The sequence below is a fragment of the Gasterosteus aculeatus genome, chromosome 6 (assembly GCF_964276395.1).
Source record: "Gasterosteus aculeatus chromosome 6, fGasAcu3.hap1.1, whole genome shotgun sequence".
NCBI classification, from domain to species: Eukaryota; Metazoa; Chordata; class Actinopteri; order Perciformes; family Gasterosteidae; genus Gasterosteus; species Gasterosteus aculeatus.
In genome coordinates, this window is record NC_135693.1 from 10,943,958 (window position 1) to 10,961,341 (window position 17,384).

At 38.6% G+C, this 17,384-nt stretch overlaps 73 non-coding genes across 73 annotated transcripts; all 73 read right to left on the minus strand.

The window, feature by feature from the left end:
- Positions 1–40: 40 nt before the first annotated feature.
- Positions 41–114, minus strand: trnat-agu (transfer RNA threonine (anticodon AGU)). The gene has a single exon. It is a non-coding gene; the product is annotated as a tRNA-Thr (tRNA).
- An 88-nt stretch (positions 115–202) lies between these two features.
- trnat-ugu (transfer RNA threonine (anticodon UGU)) lies at positions 203–276 on the minus strand. Its single transcript has one exon. It is a non-coding gene; the product is annotated as a tRNA-Thr (tRNA).
- Positions 277–509: 233 nt separating this feature from the next.
- On the minus strand, positions 510–583 carry trnat-cgu (transfer RNA threonine (anticodon CGU)). Its single transcript has one exon. It is a non-coding gene; the product is annotated as a tRNA-Thr (tRNA).
- Positions 584–714: 131 nt separating this feature from the next.
- On the minus strand, positions 715–788 carry trnat-ugu (transfer RNA threonine (anticodon UGU)). The gene has a single exon. It is a non-coding gene; the product is annotated as a tRNA-Thr (tRNA).
- Positions 789–1,021: 233 nt separating this feature from the next.
- On the minus strand, positions 1,022–1,095 carry trnat-cgu (transfer RNA threonine (anticodon CGU)). The gene has a single exon. It is a non-coding gene; the product is annotated as a tRNA-Thr (tRNA).
- A 307-nt stretch (positions 1,096–1,402) lies between these two features.
- On the minus strand, positions 1,403–1,476 carry trnat-agu (transfer RNA threonine (anticodon AGU)). The gene has a single exon. It is a non-coding gene; the product is annotated as a tRNA-Thr (tRNA).
- Positions 1,477–1,564: 88 nt separating this feature from the next.
- Positions 1,565–1,638, minus strand: trnat-agu (transfer RNA threonine (anticodon AGU)). Its single transcript has one exon. It is a non-coding gene; the product is annotated as a tRNA-Thr (tRNA).
- Positions 1,639–1,726: 88 nt separating this feature from the next.
- On the minus strand, positions 1,727–1,800 carry trnat-agu (transfer RNA threonine (anticodon AGU)). Its single transcript has one exon. It is a non-coding gene; the product is annotated as a tRNA-Thr (tRNA).
- An 88-nt stretch (positions 1,801–1,888) lies between these two features.
- Positions 1,889–1,962, minus strand: trnat-ugu (transfer RNA threonine (anticodon UGU)). The gene has a single exon. It is a non-coding gene; the product is annotated as a tRNA-Thr (tRNA).
- Positions 1,963–2,195: 233 nt separating this feature from the next.
- trnat-cgu (transfer RNA threonine (anticodon CGU)) lies at positions 2,196–2,269 on the minus strand. The gene has a single exon. It is a non-coding gene; the product is annotated as a tRNA-Thr (tRNA).
- A 438-nt stretch (positions 2,270–2,707) lies between these two features.
- trnat-agu (transfer RNA threonine (anticodon AGU)) lies at positions 2,708–2,781 on the minus strand. The gene has a single exon. It is a non-coding gene; the product is annotated as a tRNA-Thr (tRNA).
- Positions 2,782–2,869: 88 nt separating this feature from the next.
- trnat-agu (transfer RNA threonine (anticodon AGU)) lies at positions 2,870–2,943 on the minus strand. Its single transcript has one exon. It is a non-coding gene; the product is annotated as a tRNA-Thr (tRNA).
- An 88-nt stretch (positions 2,944–3,031) lies between these two features.
- On the minus strand, positions 3,032–3,105 carry trnat-ugu (transfer RNA threonine (anticodon UGU)). The gene has a single exon. It is a non-coding gene; the product is annotated as a tRNA-Thr (tRNA).
- A 233-nt stretch (positions 3,106–3,338) lies between these two features.
- Positions 3,339–3,412, minus strand: trnat-cgu (transfer RNA threonine (anticodon CGU)). The gene has a single exon. It is a non-coding gene; the product is annotated as a tRNA-Thr (tRNA).
- A 131-nt stretch (positions 3,413–3,543) lies between these two features.
- On the minus strand, positions 3,544–3,617 carry trnat-agu (transfer RNA threonine (anticodon AGU)). The gene has a single exon. It is a non-coding gene; the product is annotated as a tRNA-Thr (tRNA).
- Positions 3,618–3,705: 88 nt separating this feature from the next.
- Positions 3,706–3,779, minus strand: trnat-agu (transfer RNA threonine (anticodon AGU)). Its single transcript has one exon. It is a non-coding gene; the product is annotated as a tRNA-Thr (tRNA).
- Positions 3,780–4,029: 250 nt separating this feature from the next.
- trnat-agu (transfer RNA threonine (anticodon AGU)) lies at positions 4,030–4,103 on the minus strand. Its single transcript has one exon. It is a non-coding gene; the product is annotated as a tRNA-Thr (tRNA).
- Positions 4,104–4,193: 90 nt separating this feature from the next.
- Positions 4,194–4,267, minus strand: trnat-ugu (transfer RNA threonine (anticodon UGU)). The gene has a single exon. It is a non-coding gene; the product is annotated as a tRNA-Thr (tRNA).
- Positions 4,268–4,500: 233 nt separating this feature from the next.
- trnat-cgu (transfer RNA threonine (anticodon CGU)) lies at positions 4,501–4,574 on the minus strand. Its single transcript has one exon. It is a non-coding gene; the product is annotated as a tRNA-Thr (tRNA).
- Positions 4,575–4,704: 130 nt separating this feature from the next.
- Positions 4,705–4,778, minus strand: trnat-agu (transfer RNA threonine (anticodon AGU)). The gene has a single exon. It is a non-coding gene; the product is annotated as a tRNA-Thr (tRNA).
- A 233-nt stretch (positions 4,779–5,011) lies between these two features.
- On the minus strand, positions 5,012–5,085 carry trnat-cgu (transfer RNA threonine (anticodon CGU)). Its single transcript has one exon. It is a non-coding gene; the product is annotated as a tRNA-Thr (tRNA).
- Positions 5,086–5,378: 293 nt separating this feature from the next.
- On the minus strand, positions 5,379–5,452 carry trnat-agu (transfer RNA threonine (anticodon AGU)). The gene has a single exon. It is a non-coding gene; the product is annotated as a tRNA-Thr (tRNA).
- Positions 5,453–5,540: 88 nt separating this feature from the next.
- On the minus strand, positions 5,541–5,614 carry trnat-agu (transfer RNA threonine (anticodon AGU)). Its single transcript has one exon. It is a non-coding gene; the product is annotated as a tRNA-Thr (tRNA).
- Positions 5,615–5,702: 88 nt separating this feature from the next.
- trnat-ugu (transfer RNA threonine (anticodon UGU)) lies at positions 5,703–5,776 on the minus strand. Its single transcript has one exon. It is a non-coding gene; the product is annotated as a tRNA-Thr (tRNA).
- Positions 5,777–6,009: 233 nt separating this feature from the next.
- Positions 6,010–6,083, minus strand: trnat-cgu (transfer RNA threonine (anticodon CGU)). The gene has a single exon. It is a non-coding gene; the product is annotated as a tRNA-Thr (tRNA).
- Positions 6,084–6,214: 131 nt separating this feature from the next.
- trnat-ugu (transfer RNA threonine (anticodon UGU)) lies at positions 6,215–6,288 on the minus strand. Its single transcript has one exon. It is a non-coding gene; the product is annotated as a tRNA-Thr (tRNA).
- Positions 6,289–6,521: 233 nt separating this feature from the next.
- On the minus strand, positions 6,522–6,595 carry trnat-cgu (transfer RNA threonine (anticodon CGU)). Its single transcript has one exon. It is a non-coding gene; the product is annotated as a tRNA-Thr (tRNA).
- A 131-nt stretch (positions 6,596–6,726) lies between these two features.
- On the minus strand, positions 6,727–6,800 carry trnat-agu (transfer RNA threonine (anticodon AGU)). Its single transcript has one exon. It is a non-coding gene; the product is annotated as a tRNA-Thr (tRNA).
- Positions 6,801–6,888: 88 nt separating this feature from the next.
- Positions 6,889–6,962, minus strand: trnat-agu (transfer RNA threonine (anticodon AGU)). Its single transcript has one exon. It is a non-coding gene; the product is annotated as a tRNA-Thr (tRNA).
- Positions 6,963–7,211: 249 nt separating this feature from the next.
- Positions 7,212–7,285, minus strand: trnat-agu (transfer RNA threonine (anticodon AGU)). The gene has a single exon. It is a non-coding gene; the product is annotated as a tRNA-Thr (tRNA).
- An 88-nt stretch (positions 7,286–7,373) lies between these two features.
- On the minus strand, positions 7,374–7,447 carry trnat-agu (transfer RNA threonine (anticodon AGU)). The gene has a single exon. It is a non-coding gene; the product is annotated as a tRNA-Thr (tRNA).
- Positions 7,448–7,535: 88 nt separating this feature from the next.
- trnat-agu (transfer RNA threonine (anticodon AGU)) lies at positions 7,536–7,609 on the minus strand. The gene has a single exon. It is a non-coding gene; the product is annotated as a tRNA-Thr (tRNA).
- An 88-nt stretch (positions 7,610–7,697) lies between these two features.
- On the minus strand, positions 7,698–7,771 carry trnat-ugu (transfer RNA threonine (anticodon UGU)). Its single transcript has one exon. It is a non-coding gene; the product is annotated as a tRNA-Thr (tRNA).
- Positions 7,772–8,004: 233 nt separating this feature from the next.
- Positions 8,005–8,078, minus strand: trnat-cgu (transfer RNA threonine (anticodon CGU)). Its single transcript has one exon. It is a non-coding gene; the product is annotated as a tRNA-Thr (tRNA).
- A 600-nt stretch (positions 8,079–8,678) lies between these two features.
- trnat-agu (transfer RNA threonine (anticodon AGU)) lies at positions 8,679–8,752 on the minus strand. The gene has a single exon. It is a non-coding gene; the product is annotated as a tRNA-Thr (tRNA).
- An 88-nt stretch (positions 8,753–8,840) lies between these two features.
- trnat-ugu (transfer RNA threonine (anticodon UGU)) lies at positions 8,841–8,914 on the minus strand. Its single transcript has one exon. It is a non-coding gene; the product is annotated as a tRNA-Thr (tRNA).
- Positions 8,915–9,147: 233 nt separating this feature from the next.
- On the minus strand, positions 9,148–9,221 carry trnat-cgu (transfer RNA threonine (anticodon CGU)). The gene has a single exon. It is a non-coding gene; the product is annotated as a tRNA-Thr (tRNA).
- A 131-nt stretch (positions 9,222–9,352) lies between these two features.
- On the minus strand, positions 9,353–9,426 carry trnat-ugu (transfer RNA threonine (anticodon UGU)). Its single transcript has one exon. It is a non-coding gene; the product is annotated as a tRNA-Thr (tRNA).
- A 233-nt stretch (positions 9,427–9,659) lies between these two features.
- trnat-cgu (transfer RNA threonine (anticodon CGU)) lies at positions 9,660–9,733 on the minus strand. The gene has a single exon. It is a non-coding gene; the product is annotated as a tRNA-Thr (tRNA).
- A 131-nt stretch (positions 9,734–9,864) lies between these two features.
- On the minus strand, positions 9,865–9,938 carry trnat-agu (transfer RNA threonine (anticodon AGU)). The gene has a single exon. It is a non-coding gene; the product is annotated as a tRNA-Thr (tRNA).
- Positions 9,939–10,026: 88 nt separating this feature from the next.
- On the minus strand, positions 10,027–10,100 carry trnat-agu (transfer RNA threonine (anticodon AGU)). The gene has a single exon. It is a non-coding gene; the product is annotated as a tRNA-Thr (tRNA).
- A 250-nt stretch (positions 10,101–10,350) lies between these two features.
- Positions 10,351–10,424, minus strand: trnat-agu (transfer RNA threonine (anticodon AGU)). The gene has a single exon. It is a non-coding gene; the product is annotated as a tRNA-Thr (tRNA).
- Positions 10,425–10,514: 90 nt separating this feature from the next.
- Positions 10,515–10,588, minus strand: trnat-ugu (transfer RNA threonine (anticodon UGU)). Its single transcript has one exon. It is a non-coding gene; the product is annotated as a tRNA-Thr (tRNA).
- Positions 10,589–10,821: 233 nt separating this feature from the next.
- On the minus strand, positions 10,822–10,895 carry trnat-cgu (transfer RNA threonine (anticodon CGU)). The gene has a single exon. It is a non-coding gene; the product is annotated as a tRNA-Thr (tRNA).
- Positions 10,896–11,025: 130 nt separating this feature from the next.
- On the minus strand, positions 11,026–11,099 carry trnat-agu (transfer RNA threonine (anticodon AGU)). Its single transcript has one exon. It is a non-coding gene; the product is annotated as a tRNA-Thr (tRNA).
- Positions 11,100–11,187: 88 nt separating this feature from the next.
- On the minus strand, positions 11,188–11,261 carry trnat-agu (transfer RNA threonine (anticodon AGU)). The gene has a single exon. It is a non-coding gene; the product is annotated as a tRNA-Thr (tRNA).
- Positions 11,262–11,349: 88 nt separating this feature from the next.
- trnat-agu (transfer RNA threonine (anticodon AGU)) lies at positions 11,350–11,423 on the minus strand. The gene has a single exon. It is a non-coding gene; the product is annotated as a tRNA-Thr (tRNA).
- Positions 11,424–11,511: 88 nt separating this feature from the next.
- On the minus strand, positions 11,512–11,585 carry trnat-ugu (transfer RNA threonine (anticodon UGU)). Its single transcript has one exon. It is a non-coding gene; the product is annotated as a tRNA-Thr (tRNA).
- A 233-nt stretch (positions 11,586–11,818) lies between these two features.
- On the minus strand, positions 11,819–11,892 carry trnat-cgu (transfer RNA threonine (anticodon CGU)). The gene has a single exon. It is a non-coding gene; the product is annotated as a tRNA-Thr (tRNA).
- Positions 11,893–12,023: 131 nt separating this feature from the next.
- On the minus strand, positions 12,024–12,097 carry trnat-ugu (transfer RNA threonine (anticodon UGU)). The gene has a single exon. It is a non-coding gene; the product is annotated as a tRNA-Thr (tRNA).
- Positions 12,098–12,330: 233 nt separating this feature from the next.
- Positions 12,331–12,404, minus strand: trnat-cgu (transfer RNA threonine (anticodon CGU)). Its single transcript has one exon. It is a non-coding gene; the product is annotated as a tRNA-Thr (tRNA).
- A 131-nt stretch (positions 12,405–12,535) lies between these two features.
- Positions 12,536–12,609, minus strand: trnat-agu (transfer RNA threonine (anticodon AGU)). Its single transcript has one exon. It is a non-coding gene; the product is annotated as a tRNA-Thr (tRNA).
- Positions 12,610–12,697: 88 nt separating this feature from the next.
- On the minus strand, positions 12,698–12,771 carry trnat-agu (transfer RNA threonine (anticodon AGU)). The gene has a single exon. It is a non-coding gene; the product is annotated as a tRNA-Thr (tRNA).
- Positions 12,772–13,020: 249 nt separating this feature from the next.
- Positions 13,021–13,094, minus strand: trnat-agu (transfer RNA threonine (anticodon AGU)). Its single transcript has one exon. It is a non-coding gene; the product is annotated as a tRNA-Thr (tRNA).
- Positions 13,095–13,182: 88 nt separating this feature from the next.
- On the minus strand, positions 13,183–13,256 carry trnat-agu (transfer RNA threonine (anticodon AGU)). The gene has a single exon. It is a non-coding gene; the product is annotated as a tRNA-Thr (tRNA).
- Positions 13,257–13,344: 88 nt separating this feature from the next.
- trnat-agu (transfer RNA threonine (anticodon AGU)) lies at positions 13,345–13,418 on the minus strand. Its single transcript has one exon. It is a non-coding gene; the product is annotated as a tRNA-Thr (tRNA).
- An 88-nt stretch (positions 13,419–13,506) lies between these two features.
- Positions 13,507–13,580, minus strand: trnat-ugu (transfer RNA threonine (anticodon UGU)). The gene has a single exon. It is a non-coding gene; the product is annotated as a tRNA-Thr (tRNA).
- A 233-nt stretch (positions 13,581–13,813) lies between these two features.
- Positions 13,814–13,887, minus strand: trnat-cgu (transfer RNA threonine (anticodon CGU)). The gene has a single exon. It is a non-coding gene; the product is annotated as a tRNA-Thr (tRNA).
- Positions 13,888–14,018: 131 nt separating this feature from the next.
- On the minus strand, positions 14,019–14,092 carry trnat-ugu (transfer RNA threonine (anticodon UGU)). Its single transcript has one exon. It is a non-coding gene; the product is annotated as a tRNA-Thr (tRNA).
- A 233-nt stretch (positions 14,093–14,325) lies between these two features.
- On the minus strand, positions 14,326–14,399 carry trnat-cgu (transfer RNA threonine (anticodon CGU)). The gene has a single exon. It is a non-coding gene; the product is annotated as a tRNA-Thr (tRNA).
- Positions 14,400–14,530: 131 nt separating this feature from the next.
- trnat-agu (transfer RNA threonine (anticodon AGU)) lies at positions 14,531–14,604 on the minus strand. The gene has a single exon. It is a non-coding gene; the product is annotated as a tRNA-Thr (tRNA).
- Positions 14,605–14,692: 88 nt separating this feature from the next.
- Positions 14,693–14,766, minus strand: trnat-agu (transfer RNA threonine (anticodon AGU)). Its single transcript has one exon. It is a non-coding gene; the product is annotated as a tRNA-Thr (tRNA).
- A 249-nt stretch (positions 14,767–15,015) lies between these two features.
- On the minus strand, positions 15,016–15,089 carry trnat-agu (transfer RNA threonine (anticodon AGU)). Its single transcript has one exon. It is a non-coding gene; the product is annotated as a tRNA-Thr (tRNA).
- Positions 15,090–15,177: 88 nt separating this feature from the next.
- On the minus strand, positions 15,178–15,251 carry trnat-ugu (transfer RNA threonine (anticodon UGU)). Its single transcript has one exon. It is a non-coding gene; the product is annotated as a tRNA-Thr (tRNA).
- Positions 15,252–15,485: 234 nt separating this feature from the next.
- trnat-cgu (transfer RNA threonine (anticodon CGU)) lies at positions 15,486–15,559 on the minus strand. The gene has a single exon. It is a non-coding gene; the product is annotated as a tRNA-Thr (tRNA).
- A 293-nt stretch (positions 15,560–15,852) lies between these two features.
- trnat-agu (transfer RNA threonine (anticodon AGU)) lies at positions 15,853–15,926 on the minus strand. The gene has a single exon. It is a non-coding gene; the product is annotated as a tRNA-Thr (tRNA).
- Positions 15,927–16,014: 88 nt separating this feature from the next.
- trnat-agu (transfer RNA threonine (anticodon AGU)) lies at positions 16,015–16,088 on the minus strand. The gene has a single exon. It is a non-coding gene; the product is annotated as a tRNA-Thr (tRNA).
- An 88-nt stretch (positions 16,089–16,176) lies between these two features.
- trnat-agu (transfer RNA threonine (anticodon AGU)) lies at positions 16,177–16,250 on the minus strand. The gene has a single exon. It is a non-coding gene; the product is annotated as a tRNA-Thr (tRNA).
- An 88-nt stretch (positions 16,251–16,338) lies between these two features.
- On the minus strand, positions 16,339–16,412 carry trnat-agu (transfer RNA threonine (anticodon AGU)). Its single transcript has one exon. It is a non-coding gene; the product is annotated as a tRNA-Thr (tRNA).
- An 88-nt stretch (positions 16,413–16,500) lies between these two features.
- trnat-agu (transfer RNA threonine (anticodon AGU)) lies at positions 16,501–16,574 on the minus strand. Its single transcript has one exon. It is a non-coding gene; the product is annotated as a tRNA-Thr (tRNA).
- Positions 16,575–16,662: 88 nt separating this feature from the next.
- trnat-ugu (transfer RNA threonine (anticodon UGU)) lies at positions 16,663–16,736 on the minus strand. Its single transcript has one exon. It is a non-coding gene; the product is annotated as a tRNA-Thr (tRNA).
- Positions 16,737–16,969: 233 nt separating this feature from the next.
- trnat-cgu (transfer RNA threonine (anticodon CGU)) lies at positions 16,970–17,043 on the minus strand. Its single transcript has one exon. It is a non-coding gene; the product is annotated as a tRNA-Thr (tRNA).
- A 131-nt stretch (positions 17,044–17,174) lies between these two features.
- Positions 17,175–17,248, minus strand: trnat-agu (transfer RNA threonine (anticodon AGU)). Its single transcript has one exon. It is a non-coding gene; the product is annotated as a tRNA-Thr (tRNA).
- Positions 17,249–17,384: the final 136 nt, after the last annotated feature.

Below are 17,384 nucleotides of genomic sequence, written 5' to 3' on the forward strand. Positions count from 1 at the left end.
AAGTTTTAATCAGAAAAATGAAGACAAGACACATTTTTAAAGGCACTGCTGGGATTTGAACCCAGGATCTCCTGTTTACTAGACAGGCACTTTGACCATCTAAGCCACAGCGCCTCTACTTGAAGCGCTTAAACCAAAAACGAGTTGAACTTCTTTTCAAAAAAGTTTTAATTATGAAAATGAAGTGAAAACACTGGGTTAAAGGCACTGCTGGGATTTGAACCCAGGATCTCCTGTTTACAAGACAGGCACTATGACCAGCTAAGCCACAGCGCCACTGTTTTAAGTTTTTCCTGAAAACGATTAAATTTAATTCATTTTTACCATGTTGGAAATCTAAAAATGCTGTTAAACTTTTAAAGATGGGGTCGAGAATTAAACAGGATCTTTTGAGACAGTCAGTCAAGCATCAAACCACATTTCCTTTGTTAGTACCCTCGTCCCTATGAAACTGGAATCTCGTTTGTAAACAAGGCATTATGAACACTAAATGAATATTATAGCGACGAAGGCCCTGCTGGCATTTGAACCCAGGGTCTCCTATTTACGAAACAGGCGCTTTAACCAACTAAGCCACAGAGCCCTTGGATATGCCTTTTATTCCTAAAGATCTTGAGTTTAGCTGTATTACACCAGGTTTTAATGCACAAAAGTAAAATGTAATATCTCAGCAAGTTGGAATAATAAAAAAAAGGAAGTCAAAACAGAGGTTAAAGGCACTGCTGGGATTTGAACCCAGGATCTCCTGTTTACAAGACAGGCACTTTGACCAGCTAAGCCACAGCGCCACTGTTTTAAGTTTTTCCTGAAAACGATTAAATTTAATTCATTTTTACCATGTTGGAAATCTAAAAATGCTGGTAAACTTTTAAAGATGGGGTCAAGAATTAAACAGGATCTTTTGAGACAGTCAGTCAAGCATCAAACCACATTTCCTTTGTTAGTACCCTCGTCCCTATGAAACTGGAATCTCGTTTGTAAACAAGGCATTATGGACACTAAATGAATATTATAGAGACGAAGGCCCTGCTGGGATTTGAACCCAGGGTCTCCTGTTTACGAAACAGGCGCTTTAACCAACTAAGCCACAGAGCCCTTGGATATGCTTTTTATTCCTAAAGATCTTGAGTTTAGCTGTATTTCACCAGGTTTTAATGCACAAAAGTAAAATGTAATATCTCACCAAGTTGGAATAATAAAAAAAGGAAGGAATTTGAACCCAGGGTCTCCTGTTTACGAAACAGGCGCTTTAACCAACTAAGCCACAGAGCCCTTGGATATGCCTTTTATTCCTAAAGATCTTGAGTTTAGCTGTATTTCACCAGGTTTTAATGCACAAAAGTAAAATGTAATATCTCACCAAGTTGGAATAATAAAAAAAGGAAGTCAAAACAGAGGTTAAAGGCACTGCTGGGATTTGAACCCAGGATCTCCTGTTGACTAGACAGGCACTTTGACCAACTAAGCCACAGAGCCTCTACTTGAAGTGTTTAAACCAAAAACGAGTTGAACTTCTGTTCAAAAAAGTTTTAATTATGAAAATGAAGTGAAAACACTGGGTTAAAGGCACTGCTGGGATTTGAACCCAGGATCTCCTGTTTACTAGACAGGCACTTTGACCAACTAAGCCACAGCGCCTCTACTTGAAGCACCTAAACAAAAAACGAATTGAATACCTTTTCAAAAAAGTTTTAATCAGAAAAATGAAGACAAGACACATTTTTAAAGGCACTGCTGGGATTTGAACCCAGGATCTCCTGTTTACTAGACAGGCACTTTGACCATCTAAGCCACAGCGCCTCTACTTGAAGCTGTTAAACCAAAAACGAGTTGAACTTCTTTTCAAAAAAGTTTTAATTATGAAAATGAAGTGAAAACACTGGGTTAAAGGCACTGCTGGGATTTGAACCCAGGATCTCCTGTTTACAAGACAGGCACTTTGACCAGCTAAGCCACAGCGCCACTGTTTTAAGTTTTTCCTGAAAACGATTAAATTTAATTCATTTTTACCATGTTGGAAATCTAAAAATGCTGTTAAACTTTTAAAGATGGGGTCGAGAATTAAACAGGATCTTTTGAGACAGTCAGTCAAGCATCAAACCACATTTCCTTTGTTAGTACCCTCGTCCCTATGAAACTGGAATCTCGTTTGTAAACAAGGCATTATGAACACTAAATGAATATTATAGCGACGAAGGCCCTGCTGGGATTTGAACCCAGGGTCTCCTGTTTACGAAACAGGCGATTTAACCAACTAAGCCACAGAGCCCTTGGATATGCCTTTTATTCCTAAAGATCTTGAGTTTAGCTGTATTACACCAGGGTTTAATGCACAAAAGTAAAATGTAATATCTCAGCAAGTTGGAATAATAAAAAAAAGGAAGTCAAAACAGAGGTTAAAGGCACTGCCGGGATTTGAACCCAGGATCTCCTGGTTACAAGACAGGCCCTTTGACCAGCTAAACCACAGCGCCACTGTTTTAAGTTTTTCCTGAAAACGATTAAATTTAATTCATTTTTACCATGTTGGAAATCTAAAAATGCTGTTAAACTTTTAAAGATGGGGTCGAGAATTAAACAGGATCTTTTGAGACAGTCAGTCAAGCATCAAACCACATTGCCTTTGTTAGTAGACTCGTCCCTATGAATCTGGAATCTCGTTTGTAAACAAGGCATTATGAACACTAAATGAATATTATAGCGACGAAGGCCCTGCTGGGATTTAAACCCAGGATCTCCTGTTTACTAGACAGGCACTTTGACCAACTAAGCCACAGCGCCTCTACTTGAAGCACCTAAACAAAAAACGAATTGAATACCTTTTCAAAAAAGTTTTAATCAGAAAAATGAAGACAAGACACATTTTTAAAGGCACTGCTGGGATTTGAACCCAGGATCTCCTGTTTACTAGACAGGCACTTTGACCATCTAAGCCACAGCGCCTCTACTTGAAGCTGTTAAACCAAAAACGAGTTGAACTTCTTTTCAAAAAAGTTTTAATTATGAAAATGAAGTGAAAACACTGGGTTAAAGGCACTGCTGGGATTTGAACCCAGGATCTCCTGTTTACAAGACAGGCACTTTGACCAGCTAAACCACAGCGCCACTGTTTTAAGTTTTTCCTGAAAACGATTAAATTTAATTCATTTTTACCATGTTGGAAATCTAAAAATGCTGTTAAACTTTTAAAGATGGGGTCGAGAATCAAACAGGATCTTTTGAGACAGTCAGTCAAGCATCAAACCACATTGCCTTTGTTAGTAGACTCGTCCCTATGAATCTGGAATCTCGTTTGTAAACAAGGCATTATGAACACTAAATGAATATTATAGCGACGAAGGCCCTGCTGGGATTTAAACCCAGGGTCTCCTGTTTACGAAACAGGCGATTTAACCAACTAAGCCACAGAGCCCTTGGATATGCCTTTTATTCCTAAAGATCTTGAGTTTAGCTGTATTTCACCAGGTTTTAATGCACAAAAGTAAAATGTAATATCTCAGCAAGTTTGAATATTTAAAAAAAGGAAGTCAAAACAGAGGTTAAAGGCACTGCTGGGATTTGAACCCAGGATCTCCTGTTTACTAGACAGGCACTTTGACCAACTAATCCACAGAGCCTCTACTTGAAGCGTTTAAACCAAAAACGAGTTGAACTTCTTTTCAAAAAAGTTTTAATTATGAAAATGAAGTGAAAACACTGGGTTAGAGGCACTGCTGGGATTTGAACCCAGGATCTCCTGTTTACTAGACAGGCACTTTGACCAACTAAGCCACAGCGCCTCTACTTGAAGCGTTTAAACCAAAAAAGAGTTGAACTTCTCTTCAAAAAAGTTTTAATTATGAAAATGAAGTCCAAACACTGGGTTAAAGGCACTGCTGGGATTTGAACCTAGGAATTCCTGTTTACTAGACAGGCACTTTGACCAACTAAGCCACAGAGCCTCTACTTGAAGTGTTTAAACCAAAAACAAGTTGAACTTCTTTTCAAAAAAGTTTTAATTATGAAAATGAAGTCAAAACACTGGGTTAAAGGCACTGCTGTGATTTGAACCCAGGATCTCCTGTTTACTAGACAGGCACTTTGACCATCTAAGCCACAGCGCCTCTACTTGAAGCTGTTAAACCCAAAACGAGTTGAACTTCTTTTCAAAAAAGTTTTAATTATGAAAATGAAGTGAAAACACTTGGTTATAAAGGCACTGCTGGGATTTGAACCCAGGATCTCCTGTTTACAAGACAGGCACTTTGACCAGCTAAGCCACAGCGCCACTGTTTTAAGTTTTTCCTGAAAACGATTAAATTTAATTCATTTTTACCATGTTGGAAATCTAAAAATGCTGTTAAACTTTTAAAGATGGGGTCAAGAATTAAACAGGATCTTTTGAGACAGTCAGTCAAGCATCAAACCACATTTCCTTTGTTAGTACCCTCGTCCCTATGAAACTGGAATCTCGTTTGTAAACAAGGCATTATGGACACTAAATGAATATTATAGAGACGAAGGCCCTGCTGCGATTTGAACCCAGGGTCTCCTGTTTACGAAACAGGCGCTTTAACCAACTAAGCCACAGAGCCCTTGGATATGCCTTTTATTCCTAAAGATCTTGAGTTTAGCTGTATTTCACCAGGTTTTAATGCACAAAAGTAAAATGTAATATCTCACCAAGTTGGAATAATAAAAAAAGGAAGTCAAAACAGAGGTTAAAGGCACTGCTGGGATTTGAACCCAGGATCTCCTGTTTACTAGACAGGCACTTTGACCAGCTAAGCCACAGCGCCACTGTTTTAAGTTTTTCCTGAAAACGATTAAATTTAATTCATTTTTACCATGTTGGAAATCTAAAAATGCTGTTAAACTTTTAAAGATGGGGTCGAGAATTAAACAGGATCTTTTGAGACAGTCAGTCAAGCATCAAACCACATTTCCTTTGTTAGTACCCTCGTCCCTATGAAACTGGAATCTCGTTTGTAAACAAGGCATTATGAACACTAAATGAATATTATAGCGACGAAGGCCCTGCTGGCATTTGAACCCAGGGTCTCCTATTTACGAAACAGGCGCTTTAACCAACTAAGCCACAGAGCCCTTGGATATGCCTTTTATTCCTAAAGATCTTGAGTTTAGCTGTATTACACCAGGTTTTAATGCACAAAAGTAAAATGTAATATCTCAGCAAGTTGGAATAATAAAAAAAAGGAAGTCAAAACAGAGGTTAAAGGCACTGCCGGGATTTGAATCCAGGATCTCCTGTTTACTAGACAGGCACTTTGACCAACTAAGCCACAGAGCCTCTACTTGAAGTGTTTAAACCAAAAACGAGTTGAACTTCTTTTCAAAAAAGTTTTAATTATGAAAATGAAGTGAAAACACTGGGTTAAAGGCACTGCTGGGATTTGAACCCAGGATCTCCTGTTTACTAGACAGGCACTTTGACCAACTAAGCCACAGCGCCTCTACTTGAAGCACCTAAACAAAAAACGAATTGAATACCTTTTCAAAAAAGTTTTAATCAGAAAAATGAAGACAAGACACATTTTTAAAGGCGCTGCTGGGATTTGAACCCAGGATCTCCTGTTTACTAGACAGGCACTTTGACCATCTAAGCCACAGCGCCTCTACTTGAAGCTGTTAAACCAAAAACGAGTTGAACTTCTTTTCAAAAAAGGTTTAATTATGAAAATGAAGTGAAAACACTGGGTTAAAGGCACTGCTGGGATTTGAACCCAGGATCTCCTGTTTACAAGACAGGCACTTTGACCAGCTAAGCCACAGCGCCACTGTTTTAAGTTTTTCCTGAAAACGATTAAATTTAATTCATTTTTACCATGTTGGAAATCTAAAAATGCTGTTAAACTTTTAAAGATGGGGTCGAGAATTAAACAGGATCTTTTGAGACAGTCAGTCAAGCATCAAACCACATTTCCTTTGTTAGTACCCTCGTCCCTATGAAACTGGAATCTCGTTTGTAAACAAGGCATTATGAACACTAAATGAATATTATAGCGACGAAGGCCCTGCTGGGATTTGAACCCAGGGTCTCCTGTTTACGAAACAGGCGCTTTAACCAACTAAGCCACAGAGCCCTTGGATATGCCTTTTATTCCTAAAGATCTTGAGTTTAGCTGTATTACACCAGGGTTTAATGCACAAAAGTAAAATGTAATATCTCAGCAAGTTGGAATAATAAAAAAAAGGAAGTCAAAACAGAGGTTAAAGGCACTGCCGGGATTTGAACCCAGGATCTCCTGTTTACAAGACAGGCACTTTGACCAGCTAAGCCACAGCGCCACTGTTTTAAGTTTTTCCTGAAAACGATTAAATTTAATTCATTTTTACCATGTTGGAAATCTAAAAATGCTGTTAAACTTTTAAAGATGGGGTCGAGAATTAAACAGGATCTTTTGAGACAGTCAGTCAAGCATCAAACCACATTGCCTTTGTTAGTAGACTCGTCCCTATGAAACTGGAATCTCGTTTGTAAAGAAGGCATTATGGACACTAAATGAATATTATAGAGACGAAGGCCCTGCTGGGATTTGAACCCAGGGTCTCCTGTTTACGAAACAGGGGCTTTAACCAACTAAGCCACAGAGCCCTTGGATATGCCTTTTATTCCTAAAGATCTTGAGTTTAGCTGTATTTCACCAGGTTTTAATGCACAAAAGTAAAATGTAATATCTCAGCAAGTTGGAATAATAAAAAAAAGGAAGTCAAAACAGAGGTTAAAGGCACTGCTGGGATTTGAACCCAGGATCTCCTGTTTACTAGACAGGCACTTTGACCAACTAATCCACAGAGCCTCTACTTGAAGCGTTTAAACCAAAAACGAGTTGAACTTCTTTTCAAAAAAGTTTTAATTATGAAAATGAAGTGAAAACACTGGGTTAGAGGCACTGCTGGGATTTGAACCCAGGATCTCCTGTTTACTAGACAGGCACTTTGACCAACTAAGCCACAGCGCCTCTACTTGAAGCGTTTAAACCAAAAAAGAGTTGAACTTCTCTTCAAAAAAGTTTTAATTATGAAAATGAAGTCCAAACACTGGGTTAAAGGCACTGCTGGGATTTGAACCTAGGAATTCCTGTTTACTAGACAGGCACTTTGACCAACTAAGCCACAGAGCCTCTACTTGAAGCGTTTAAACCAAAAACAAGTTGAACTTCTTTTCAAAAAAGTTTTAATTATGAAAATGAAGTCAAAACAGAGGTTAAAGGCACTGCTGGGATTTGAACCCAGGATCTCCTGTTTACTAGACAGGCACTTTGACCAACTAAGCCACAGCGCCTCTACTTGAAGCACCTAAACAAAAAACGAATTGAATACCTTTTCAAAAAAGTTTTAATCAGAAAAATGAAGACAAGACACATTTTTAAAGGCACTGCTGGGATTTGAACCCAGGATCTCCTGTTTACTAGACAGGCACTTTGACCAACTAAGCCACAGCGCCTCTGCTTGAAGTGTTTAAACCAAAAACAAGTTGAACTTCTTTTCAAAAAAGTTTTAATCGGAAAAATGAAGACAAGAAACATTTTTAAAGGCACTGCTGGGATTTGAACCCAGGATCTCCTGTTTACTAGACAGGCACTTTGACCATCTAAGCCACAGCGCCTCTACTTGAAGCTGTTAAACCCAAAACGAGTTGAACTTCTTTTCAAAAAAGTTTTAATTATGAAAATGAAGTGAAAACACTGGGTTAAAGGCACTGCTGGGATTTGAACCCAGGATCTCCTGTTTACAAGACAGGCACTTTGACCAGCTAAGCCACAGCGCCACTGTTTTAAGTTTTTCCTGAAAACGATTAAATTTAATTCATTTTTACCATGTTGGAAATCTAAAAATGCTGTTAAACTTTTAAAGATGGGGTCGAGAATTAAACAGGATCTTTTGAGACAGTCAGTCAAGCATCAAACCACATTTCCTTTGTTAGTACCCTCGTCCCTATGAAACTGGAATCTCGTTTGTAAACAAGGCATTATGAACACTAAATGAATATTATAGCGACGAAGGCCCTGCTGGGATTTGAACCCAGGGTCTCCTGTTTACGAAACAGGCGATTTAACCAACTAAGCCACAGAGCCCTTGGATATGCCTTTTATTCCTAAAGATCTTGAGTTTAGCTGTATTACACCAGGGTTTAATGCACAAAAGTAAAATGTAATATCTCAGCAAGTTGGAATAATAAAAAAAAGGAAGTCAAAACAGAGGTTAAAGGCACTGCCGGGATTTGAACCCAGGATCTCCTGGTTACAACACAGGCCCTTTGACCAGCTAAACCACAGCGCCACTGTTTTAAGTTTTTCCTGAAAACGATTAAATTTAATTCATTTTTACCATGTTGGAAATCTAAAAATGCTGTTAAACTTTTAAAGATGGGGTCGAGAATTAAACAGGATCTTTTGAGACAGTCAGTCAAGCATCAAACCACATTGCCTTTGTTAGTAGACTCGTCCCTATGAATCTGGAATCTCGTTTGTAAACAAGGCATTATGAACACTAAATGAATATTATAGCGACGAAGGCCCTGCTGGGATTTAAACCCACGTTCTCCTGTTTACTAGACAGGCACTTTGACCAACTAAGCCACAGCGCCTCTACTTGAAGCACCTAAACAAAAAACGAATTGAATACCTTTTCAAAAAAGTTTTAATCAGAAAAATGAAGACAAGACACATTTTTAAAGGCACTGCTGGGATTTGAACCCAGGATCTCCTGTTTACTAGACAGGCACTTTGACCATCTAAGCCACAGCGCCTCTACTTGAAGCTGTTAAACCAAAAACGAGTTGAACTTCTGTTCAAAAAAGTTTTAATTATGAAAATGAAGTGAAAACACTGGGTTAAAGGCACTGCTGGGATTTGAACCCAGGATCTCCTGTTTACAAGACAGGCACTTTGACCAGCTAAGCCACAGCGCCACTGTTTTAAGTTTTTCCTGAAAACGATTAAATTTAATTCATTTTTACCATGTTGGAAATCTAAAAATGCTGTTAAACTTTTAAAGATGGGGTCGAGAATTAAACAGGATCTTTTGAGACAGTCAGTCAAGCATCAAACCACATTTCCTTTGTTAGTACCCTCGTCCCTATGAAACTGGAATCTCGTTTGTAAACAAGGCATTATGAACACTAAATGAATATTATAGCGACGAAGGCCCTGCTGGGATTTGAACCCAGGGTCTCCTGTTTACGAAACAGGCGATTTAACCAACTAAGCCACAGAGCCCTTGGATATGCCTTTTATTCCTAAAGATCTTGAGTTTAGCTGTATTACACCAGGGTTTAATGCACAAAAGTAAAATGTAATATCTCAGCAAGTTGGAATAATAAAAAAAAGGAAGTCAAAACAGAGGTTAAAGGCACTGCCGGGATTTGAACCCAGGATCTCCTGGTTACAAGACAGGCACTTTGACCAGCTAAACCACAGCGCCACTGTTTTAAGTTTTTCCTGAAAACGATTAAATTTAATTCATTTTTACCATGTTGGAAATCTAAAAATGCTGTTAAACTTTTAAAGATGGGGTCGAGAATTAAACAGGATCTTTTGAGACAGTCAGTCAAGCATCAAACCACATTGCCTTTGTTAGTAGACTCGTCCCTATGAATCTGGAATCTCGTTTGTAAACAAGGCATTATGAACACTAAATGAATATTATAGCGACGAAGGCCCTGCTGGGATTTAAACCCAGGGTCTCCTGTTTACGAAACAGGGGCTTTAACCAACTAAGCCACAGAGCCCTTGGATATGCCTTTTATTCCTAAAGATCTTGAGTTTAGCTGTATTTCACCAGGTTTTAATGCACAAAAGTAAAATGTAATATCTCAGCAAGTTTGAATATTTAAAAAAAGGAAGTCAAAACAGAGGTTAAAGGCACTGCTGGGATTTGAACCCAGGATCTCCTGTTTACTAGACAGGCACTTTGACCAACTAATCCACAGAGCCTCTACTTGAAGCGTTTAAACCAAAAACGAGTTGAACTTCTTTTCAAAAAAGTTTTAATTATGAAAATGAAGTGAAAACACTGGGTTAGAGGCACTGCTGGGATTTGAACCCAGGATCTCCTGTTTACTAGACAGGCACTTTGACCAACTAAGCCACAGCGCCTCTACTTGAAGCGTTTAAACCAAAAAAGAGTTGAACTTCTCTTCAAAAAAGTTTTAATTATGAAAATGAAGTCCAAACACTGGGTTAAAGGCACTGCTGGGATTTGAACCTAGGAATTCCTGTTTACTAGACAGGCACTTTGACCAACTAAGCCACAGAGCCTCTACTTGAAGCGTTTAAACCAAAAACAAGTTGAACTTCTTTTCAAAAAAGTTTTAATTATGAAAATGAAGTCAAAACACTGGGTTAAAGGCACTGCTGGGATTTGAACCCAGGATCTCCTGTTTACTAGACAGGCACTTTGACCATCTAAGCCACAGCGCCTCTACTTGAAGCTGTTAAACCCAAAACGAGTTGAACTTCTTTTCAAAAAAGTTTTAATTATGAAAATGAAGTGAAAACACTTGGTTATAAAGGCACTGCTGGGATTTGAACCCAGGATCTCCTGTTTACAAGACAGGCACTTTGACCAGCTAAGCCACAGCGCCACTGTTTTAAGTTTTTCCTGAAAACGATTAAATTTAATTCATTTTTACCATGTTGGAAATCTAAAAATGCTGTTAAACTTTTAAAGATGGGGTCAAGAATTAAACAGGATCTTTTGAGACAGTCAGTCAAGCATCAAACCACATTTCCTTTGTTAGTACCCTCGTCCCTATGAAACTGGAATCTCGTTTGTAAACAAGGCATTATGGACACTAAATGAATATTATAGAGACGAAGGCCCTGCTGGGATTTGAACCCAGGGTCTCCTGTTTACGAAACAGGCGCTTTAACCAACTAAGCCACAGAGCCCTTGGATATGCCTTTTATTCCTAAAGATCTTGAGTTTAGCTGTATTTCACCAGGTTTTAATGCACAAAAGTAAAATGTAATATCTCACCAAGTTGGAATAATAAAAAAAGGAAGTCAAAACAGAGGTTAAAGGCACTGCTGGGATTTGAACCCAGGATCTCCTGTTTACTAGACAGGCACTTTGACCAACTAAGCCACAGCGCCTCTACTTGAAGCACCTAAACAAAAAACGAATTGAATACCTTTTCAAAAAAGTTTTAATCAGAAAAATGAAGACAAGACACATTTTTAAAGGCACTGCTGGGATTTGAACCCAGGATCTCCTGTTTACTAGACAGGCACTTTGACCATCTAAGCCACAGCGCCTCTACTTGAAGCGCTTAAACCAAAAACGAGTTGAATACCTTTTCAAAAAAGTTTTAATCAGAAAAATGAAGACAAGACACATTTTTAAAGGCGCTGCTGGGATTTGAACCCAGGATCTCCTGTTTACTAGACAGGCACTTTGACCAGCTAAGCCACAGCGCCTCTACTTGAAGCTGTTAAACCAAAAACGAGTTGAACTTCTTTTCAAAAAAGGTTTAATTATGAAAATGAAGTGAAAACACTGGGTTAAAGGCACTGCTGGGATTTGAACCCAGGATCTCCTGTTTACAAGACAGGCACTTTGACCAGCTAAGCCACAGCGCCACTGTTTTAAGTTTTTCCTGAAAACGATTAAATTTAATTCATTTTTACCATGTTGGAAATCTAAAAATGCTGTTAAACTTTTAAAGATGGGGTCGAGAATTAAACAGGATCTTTTGAGACAGTCAGTCAAGCATCAAACCACATTTCCTTTGTTAGTACCCTCGTCCCTATGAAACTGGAATCTCGTTTGTAATCAAGGCATTATGAACACTAAATGAATATTATAGCGACGAAGGCCCTGCTGGGATTTGAACCCAGGGTCTCCTGTTTACGAAACAGGCGCTTTAACCAACTAAGCCACAGAGCCCTTGGATATGCCTTTTATTCCTAAAGATCTTGAGTTTAGCTGTATTACACCAGGGTTTAATGCACAAAAGTAAAATGTAATATCTCAGCAAGTTGGAATAATAAAAAAAAGGAAGTCAAAACAGAGGTTAAAGGCACTGCCGGGATTTGAACCCAGGATCTCCTGTTTACAAGACAGGCACTTTGACCAGCTAAGCCACAGCGCCACTGTTTTAAGTTTTTCCTGAAAACGATTAAATTTAATTCATTTTTACCATGTTGGAAATCTAAAAATGCTGTTAAACTTTTAAAGATGGGGTCGAGAATTAAACAGGATCTTTTGAGACAGTCAGTCAAGCATCAAACCACATTGCCTTTGTTAGTAGACTCGTCCCTATGAAACTGGAATCTCGTTTGTAAACAAGGCATTATGGACACTAAATGAATATTATAGAGACGAAGGCCCTGCTGGGATTTGAACCCAGGGTCTCCTGTTTACGAAACAGGGGCTTTAACCAACTAAGCCACAGAGCCCTTGGATATGCCTTTTATTCCTAAAGATCTTGAGTTTAGCTGTATTTCACCAGGTTTTAATGCACAAAAGTAAAATGTAATATCTCAGCAAGTTGGAATAATAAAAAAAAGGAAGTCAAAACAGAGGTTAAAGGCACTGCTGGGATTTGAACCCAGGATCTCCTGTTTACTAGACAGGCACTTTGACCAACTAATCCACAGAGCCTCTACTTGAAGCGTTTAAACCAAAAACGAGTTGAACTTCTTTTCAAAAAAGTTTTAATTATGAAAATGAAGTGAAAACACTGGGTTAGAGGCACTGCTGGGATTTGAACCCAGGATCTCCTGTTTACTAGACAGGCACTTTGACCAACTAAGCCACAGCGCCTCTACTTGAAGCGTTTAAACCAAAAAAGAGTTGAACTTCTCTTCAAAAAAGTTTTAATTATGAAAATGAAGTCCAAACACTGGGTTAAAGGCACTGCTGGGATTTGAACCTAGGAATTCCTGTTTACTAGACAGGCACTTTGACCAACTAAGCCACAGAGCCTCTACTTGAAGCTTTTAAACCAAAAACAAGTTGAACTTCTTTTCAAAAAAGTTTTAATTATGAAAATGAAGTCAAAACAGAGGTTAAAGGCACTGCTGGGATTTGAACCCAGGATCTCCTGTTTACTAGACAGGCACTTTGACCAACTAAGCCACAGCGCCTCTACTTGAAGCACCTAAACAAAAAACGAATTGAATACCTTTTCAAAAAAGTTTTAATCAGAAAAATGAAGACAAGACACATTTTTAAAGGCACTGCTGGGATTTGAACCCAGGATCTCCTGTTTACTAGACAGGCACTTTGACCAACTAAGCCACAGCGCCTCTGCTTGAAGTGTTCAAACCAAAAACAAGTTGAACTTCTTTTCAAAAAAGTTTTAATCAGAAAAATGAAGACAAGAAACATTTTTAAAGGCACTGCTGGGATTTGAACCCAGGATCTCCTGTTTACTAGACAGGCACTTTGACCATCTAAGCCACAGCGCCTCTACTTGAAGCTGTTAAACCCAAAACGAGTTGAACTTCTTTTCAAAAAAGTTTTAATTATGAAAATGAAGTGAAAACACTGGGTTAAAGGCACTGCTGGGATTTGAACCCAGGATCTCCTGTTTACAAGACAGGCACTTTGACCAGCTAAGCCACAGCGCCACTGTTTTAAGTTTTTCCTGAAAACGATTAAATTTAATTCATTTTTACCATGTTGGAAATCTAAAAATGCTGTTAAACTTTTAAAGATGGGGTCGAGAATTAAACAGGATCTTTTGAGACAGTCAGTCAAGCATCAAACCACATTTCCTTTGTTAGTACCCTCGTCCCTATGAAACTGGAATCTCGTTTGTAAACAAGGCATTATGAACACTAAATGAATATTATAGCGACGAAGGCCCTGCTGGGATTTGAACCCAGGGTCTCCTGTTTACGAAACAGGCGCTTTAACCAACTAAGCCACAGAGCCCTTGGATATGCCTTTTATTCCTAAAGATCTTGAGTTTAGCTGTATTACACCAGGGTTTAATGCACAAAAGTAAAATGTAATATCTCAGCAAGTTGGAATAATAAAAAAAAGGAAGTCAAAACAGAGGTTAAAGGCACTGCCGGGATTTGAACCCAGGATCTCCTGTTTACAAGACAGGCACTTTGACCAGCTAAGCCACAGCGCCACTGTTTTAAGTTTTTCCTGAAAACGATTAAATTTAATTCATTTTTACCATGTTGGAAATCTAAAAATGCTGTTAAACTTTTAAAGATGGGGTCGAGAATTAAACAGGATCTTTTGAGACAGTCAGTCAAGCATCAAACCACATTGCCTTTGTTAGTAGACTCGTCCCTATGAAACTGGAATCTCGTTTGTAAACAAGGCATTATGAACACTAAATGAATATTATAGCGACGAAGGCCCTGCTGGGATTTAAACCCAGGGTCTCCTGTTTACGAAACAGGGGCTTTAACCAACTAAGCCACAGAGCCCTTGGATATGCCTTTTATTCCTAAAGATCTTGAGTTTAGCTGTATTTCACCAGGTTTTAATGCACAAAAGTAAAATGTAATATCTCAGCAAGTTGGAATAATAAAAAAAAGGAAGTCAAAACAGAGGTTAAAGGCACTGCTGGGATTTGAACCCAGGATCTCCTGTTTACTAGACAGGCACTTTGACCAACTAATCCACAGAGCCTCTACTTGAAGCGTTTAAACCAAAAACGAGTTGAACTTCTTTTCAAAAAAGTTTTAATTATGAAAATGAAGTGAAAACACTGGGTTAGAGGCACTGCTGGGATTTGAACCCAGGATCTCCTGTTTACTAGACAGGCACTTTGACCAACTAAGCCACAGCGCCTCTACTTGAAGCGTTTAAACCAAAAAAGAGTTGAACTTCTCTTCAAAAAAGTTTTAATTATGAAAATGAAGTCCAAACACTGGGTTAAAGGCACTGCTGGGATTTGAACCTAGGAATTCCTGTTTACTAGACAGGCACTTTGACCAACTAAGCCACAGAGCCTCTACTTGAAGCGTTTAAACCAAAAACAAGTTGAACTTCTTTTCAAAAAAGTTTTAATTATGAAAATGAAGTCAAAACAGAGGTTAAAGGCACTGCTGGGATTTGAACCCAGGATCTCCTGTTTACTAGACAGGCACTTTGACCAACTAAGCCACAGCGCCTCTACTTGAAGCACCTAAACAAAAAACGAATTGAATACCTTTTCAAAAAAGTTTTAATCAGAAAAATGAAGACAAGACACATTTTTAAAGGCACTGCTGGGATTTGAACCCAGGATCTCCTGTTCACAAGACAGGCACTTTGACCAGCTAAGCCACAGCGCCACTGTTTTAAGTTTTTCCTGAAAACGATTAAATTTAATTCATTTTTACCATGTTGGAAATCTAAAAATGCTGTTAAACTTTTAAAGATGGGGTCGAGAATTAAACAGGATCTTTTGAGACAGTCAGTCAAGCATCAAACCACATTTCCTTTGTTAGTACCCTCGTCCCTATGAAAACTGGAATCTCGTTTGTAAACAAGGCATTATGAACACTAAATGAATATTATAGCGACGAAGGCCCTGCTGGGATTTAAACCCAGGGTCTCCTGTTTACGAAACAGGCGCTTTAACCAACTAAGCCACAGAGCCCTTGGATATGCCTTTTATTCCTAAAGATCTTGAGTTTAGCTGTATTACACCAGGTTTTAATGCACAAAAGTAAAATGTAATATCTCAGCAAGTTGGAATAATGAAAAAAAGGAAGTCAAAACAGAGGTTAAAGGCACTGCCGGGATTTGAATCCAGGATCTCCTGTTTACTAGACAGGCACTTTGACCAACTAAGCCACAGAGCCTCTACTTGAAGCGTTTAAACCAAAAACAAGTTGAACTTCTTTTCAAAAAAGTTTTAATTATGAAAATGCAGTGAAAACACTGGGTTAAAGGCACTGCTGGGATTTGAACCCAGGATCTCCTGTTTACTAGACAGGCACTTTGACCAACTAAGCCACAGCGCCTCTACTTGAAGCACCTAAACAAAAAACAAATTGAATACCTTTTCAAAAAAGTTTTAATCAGAAAAATGAAAACAAGACACATTTTTAAAGGCACTGCTGGGATTTGAACCCAGGATCTCCTGTTTACTAGACAGGCACTTTGACCATCTAAGCCACAGCGCCTCTACTTGAAGCTGTTAAACCAAAAACGAGTTGAACTTCTTTTCAAAAAAGTTTTAATTATGAAAATGAAGTGAAAACACTGGGTTAAAGGCACTGCTGGGATTTGAACCCAGGATCTCCTGTTTACTAGACAGGCACTTTGACCAACTAAGCCACAGCGCCTCTGCTTGAAGCACCTAAACAAAAAACGAATTGAATACCTTTTCAAAAAAGTTTTAATCAGAAAAATGAAGACAAGACACATTTTTAAAGGCACTGCTGGGATTTGAACCCAGGATCTCCTGTTTACTAGACAGGCACTTTGACCAACTAAGCCACAGCGCCTCTGCTTGAAGTGTTTAAACCAAAAACAAGTTGAACTTCTTTTCAAAAAAGTTTTAATCAGAAAAATGAAGACAAGAAACATTTTTAAAGGCACTGCTGGGATTTGAACCCAGGATCTCCTGTTTACTAGACAGGCACTTTGACCATCTAAGCCACAGCGCCTCTACTTGAAGCTGTTAAACCCAAAACGAGTTGAACTTCTTTTCAAAAAAGTTTTAATTATGAAAATGAAGTGAAAACACTGGGTTAAAGGCACTGCTGGGATTTGAACCCAGGATCTCCTGTTTACAAGACAGGCACTTTGACCAGCTAAGCCACAGCGCCACTGTTTTAAGTTTTTCCTGAAAACGATTAAATTTAATTCATTTTTACCATGTTGGAAATCTAAAAATGCTGTTAAACTTTTAAAGATGGGGTCGAGAATTAAACAGGATCTTTTGAGACAGTCAGTCAAGCATCAAACCACATTGCCTTTGTTAGTAGACTCGTCCCTATGAAACTGGAATCTCGTTTGTAAACAAGGCATTATGAACACTAAATGAATATTATAGCGACGAAGGCCCTGCTGGGATTTAAACCCAGGGTCTCCTGTTTACGAAACAGGGGCTTTAACCAACTAAGCCACAGAGCCCTTGGATATGCCTTTTATTCCTAAAGATCTTGAGTTTAGCTGTATTTCACCAGGTTTTAATGCACAAAAGTAAAATGTAATATCTCAGCAAGTTGGAATAATAAAAAAAAGGAAGTCAAAACAGAGGTTAAAGGCACTGCTGGGATTTGAACCCAGGATCTCCTGTTTACTAGACAGGCACTTTGACAAACTAAGCCACAGCGCCTCTACTTGAAGCGTTTAAACCAAAAAAGAGTTGAACTTCTCTTCAAAAAAGTTTTAATTATGAAAATGAAGTCCAAACACTGGGTTAAAGGCACTGCTGGGATTTGAACCTAGGAATTCCTGTTTACTAGACAGGC